Genomic DNA, 3864 nt, shown 5'->3' with positions numbered 1-3864 from the left:
TGCTCCCCCTGCTTGTGTTCCCTCTCTCGCTGTATCTCTGTCAAATAAATAAATAAAATCTTAGCCCGGTGATGGGTATCAAAGAGGGCACGTATTGAATGGTGCACTGAGTGCTATACGCAAACAATGAATCATGGAACACTACATCAAAAACTAATGATGTAATGTATGGTGATTAACATAAAATAAAATAAAAATTTAAAAAAATACGTGCAGTAAAACTAGATACTATGTATGTATGCTCTCATTTTGCCAACACTTTGGGAGCAGAGTATTCTGTATCTTGCTTTTAACAATGTCAAATTTAAGAAGAGGAAAACCTGAACTGTCTCAGCCAAAGCTTGGAACAACTGAGTTGGACGAAATAAGTCCATGCTAAAATTACTTATGCAAATTATGAATACCATGCATGATATTATTTAATGACGAGCTAAAGAAAATTTCTAACTATAGATCTCTCCCAGTTCTATCTTTGGCTCCCTTTTCTTCTAAAAGTCTTCATCTACCATCTCCATACAAATGACTCTCAGATTCTCTAACCCTCACCTCTCATTCAAATTCCAGGGCCACAGCTTCACCCATCTGATATACACTACTTCTCCACTGTATATTCCACTACACCTCAACTTTCAAATAGTGAACCCTTCACATTCAAAAGGAATACAATCTCAAAAGAGTTATGTACTCCCATTGTCTCCTCTTCACCTCCCACTCATGCCCCCCACTCTTTTCTGGCTTCTTTCCCATCTTAGCAACATTCAATTACAGTGAATCACATTTTCATCCTTTATAAAAGTTTTCCTCCATGACTTATTTGCCACTAAAAATTCTGATTTTCTCCTACTTCATTCTACACAATCTTAAATGTTGAAATTTCTGTGCTCAGTCCTCAAGAAAAAAATCTGATTTTTTTTTTGTTTTTGGCCACCATGAGAAAACATTTATGAAAATCTTAATCACTACAAAGCTCAGAAGCTCCACTTAGATGCAACAGACATGGCTATGATGCTAAGCAACTCTAGTCTTTTTCATAAAGTAAGATGTAACTCTGACAGAGCGTGTTGATCCTTGAAGCAGCAATCTTTAGATTTCAGTATGGCCCTGCATATTTTTAAATAAGTAAGGCTAGAATGAGCTATAAAGTTTTTAAGAATATATGGAGTGACAGATGGCAATTACATCAAGTGATCTGAACAAACATGCATAGGTAACCAAACACTTCACATAGGTAGAATATTTATGCCATTACCAACCCGTGTGGCTGCCTGTTTCATTAAGACCACTCGATTTTCTAGAGGAAGAAGGGGTGGCTTTCTCAGCTTGTTACTGGTCCAAGTGCTACTAATACTAAAGCCTGTGGTAGAATTACCTACCATCAGGTAAATGCTTCTGTCTAGAAGGATTCCAGTTCTGTCAGCAGAAGGAACTTGACATTAAAAATCTAGGTCAAGAATCTGTAGGATGAGTCTCATTAGAAAACTGAATTGGACAGAGACTTAGGTAAAAACCATCTCAAAGAATTTGTGCGCTTTAAGGTTAGTAACATCTTTTCAGAGATGTAGCATGTGAAGAATCCACCTACTACATAGATAGTCAACAAAGAGCAGAAAAAAGTCTTGACTAAAGTGGGGAAGACAATATTAAAATATTTACACTAAAGAAAGGGTTCAGAATAAAGTAATATTTATAGGATGTTAAATTAATCTTTGGCCATAATGAGGCCTCTTTGAGCTCCCAAAACCGTTGCTTTCTTCTTCTTTCATTTTTGCTCGTGTTGCTTCCATTGTTCCTCCCTTTGTGTGGCTCATAGGTGAGGGGACCAGACAGACTTACTTTGAGATCAAACACTGGTTTCCTACTAGAGACTGAAGTCTGTGCTGCCTCAGTTGTCCACTTGAATGGGGTAACAACAGAAGCAGAATTCCCGTTTGTAGTCTTTAACTTTTATGTCCCAAGCATAGCCTGGCCTTTTGGGGTACTCCCAGATATGGTCACATGTGGAGACTTTCTGGCTGGAGTCTACCCTTATGCTCATTATCTTTGACAGCAGCTGAAAACCTGACATTCATTTTAGTTTCTGAGAGAACGGAAGGCTTGATGGACCCCTTCCCACACAAGGTGCTCAGGCCTGCAGAACCCAGGGGCCGGCCCTGCGAGCGGTGCTGGCTGGTGGGAGTACAACCCACAGGGAGCCTTCTCTGGAGAGAAACAGGAGTCACCACCGCTCCCTTGGTGACCGGCTGCTTCTTCAGTTCATTAAATGAAATGTGTTCTTCAAAATGTTTCTTTTTTCTCTCAATATATTGATCACTCCATTTCCTTAAAATGAGCCTCATGAAGCTTCTTAAAGTTTGGAGTAGTGCTTATAGTTCTTTTACTTTTTCCAGGTTTAGAAAACCCATCTGTGTAGAGAGTCTTCTTTCTTTCTGAAGGTACCTTTGAATCTTCATTACCATTTATTCTTTTTCCTGAGGAAACCGTATTCTCCTCTCCTTGGCTCTCATCTGGTGGTGAAGGAACTTCTGCATCAGTTCTGAGATCCTGGTTTTCCTGCTTCTCTTGATTCTGGAATTCAGTGTGATCACTTATTTTTATCTCTGAATGATCCTCCTGGGAGTCAGGGTTCCTGTGGATTATATCCTGCACTTTCTCCTTGTTTTGGTGACATGGACAACCAGCTCCCTCTCAGTTTGTTCTTGGCTGCTGCATCTCAGCCTCATCAAAAGATGATACGAAAGTTTGATTTCCATCCTGATACTCGTTTTCTTTTTTTGCTTCATGTTTAAGGTGGGCTTTCAAGATTTTAACAACTTGTCTGCCCTGAGGTTAGCCCGGAGGCCCAGACTCTTGGCCAAGTTCTGCAGGTGGCTGTACTTGAAGGAGTCCAGCTCCTCAAGGGAGGGTATGGCCATGGCGAGCTGCATCCAGGCGACCACATAGAGGACACATACTCCACCCTCAGCAGCGCAGTTCAAAACTCTGGCACCTGATTTATATTCTTTTTTAAGGGAATTCTATCCACTACCATTCCCTTAAAACCATCGTTAACAAGTCCCAATTTCCTTTTATCTACTTCAAACCTCTTTGGGTTCTAAACCTATATATACAAGTGCCCATTCATGTCTCTGTATCTCACAGACATCTCAAACTCAGTAAGTGTATCTACTCTGATACTAATCAATGCTGTTTCTTCTCCAGTCCCTATATAATCATCCACCCAGTTCTGCATGATATAGTCATTCTGTATCCCCCTCTCTCAATGATGCTCAAAATCAACATTCAACCATCTCCTAAAATTGATGAAAATCCATTTACTCTGTCTACAATCACTACCTTGATCCAAGCCCCTATTAACCCACATCTGGATTACTGTAATAATCTTTTCAATGATCTTCTTATACCTATTTTTTTTCTTTTTCTTTTCCCCTCCCTCCCTCTCTCATACCTATTTTTGCTACCAACTCCCCAAATCCATTCTCCACTCAGCAATAATCTTTCAAAAGAACTAAACAAGGGTCAAAAAAGAAATGAAAAGAGAAAATTTTAAAAACCTTGAGACAAATGAAAAACAATACAGTTTATGGGAGGAAGCAAAAGCAGTTCTAAGAGGGAAATTCATAGTGATACAGGTCTATCTCAAAAAACAGAAAAATGTCAAACAATCTAACTTTACACCTCAAGGAAGTAGAAAAAGAAGAAAAATGAAGCCCAATGTTTGTAGAATGAATGAAATAACAAAGATTATAACAGAAATAAATGGAGACTAAAAAAATAAATTAAAAAGATCAATGAAATTAAAGCTGGTCCTTTGAAGAGATAAACAAGATAGACAAACCTTTAGCTAGACTAACCAAGAAAAAAAAA

The 3864-nt window shown here is 38.8% G+C and overlaps 1 pseudogene; it reads right to left on the bottom strand.

Annotated features, from left to right (window-relative positions):
* Positions 1-1699: 1699 nt before the first annotated feature.
* On the bottom strand, positions 1700-2949 carry LOC110575047 (annotated as a pseudogene).
* Positions 2950-3864: the final 915 nt, after the last annotated feature.

Source organism: Neomonachus schauinslandi, chromosome 4 (assembly GCF_002201575.2).
Source record: "Neomonachus schauinslandi chromosome 4, ASM220157v2, whole genome shotgun sequence".
Taxonomy (NCBI): Eukaryota; Metazoa; Chordata; class Mammalia; order Carnivora; family Phocidae; genus Neomonachus; species Neomonachus schauinslandi.
This window is presented reverse-complemented; position numbering and strand designations above follow the sequence as displayed.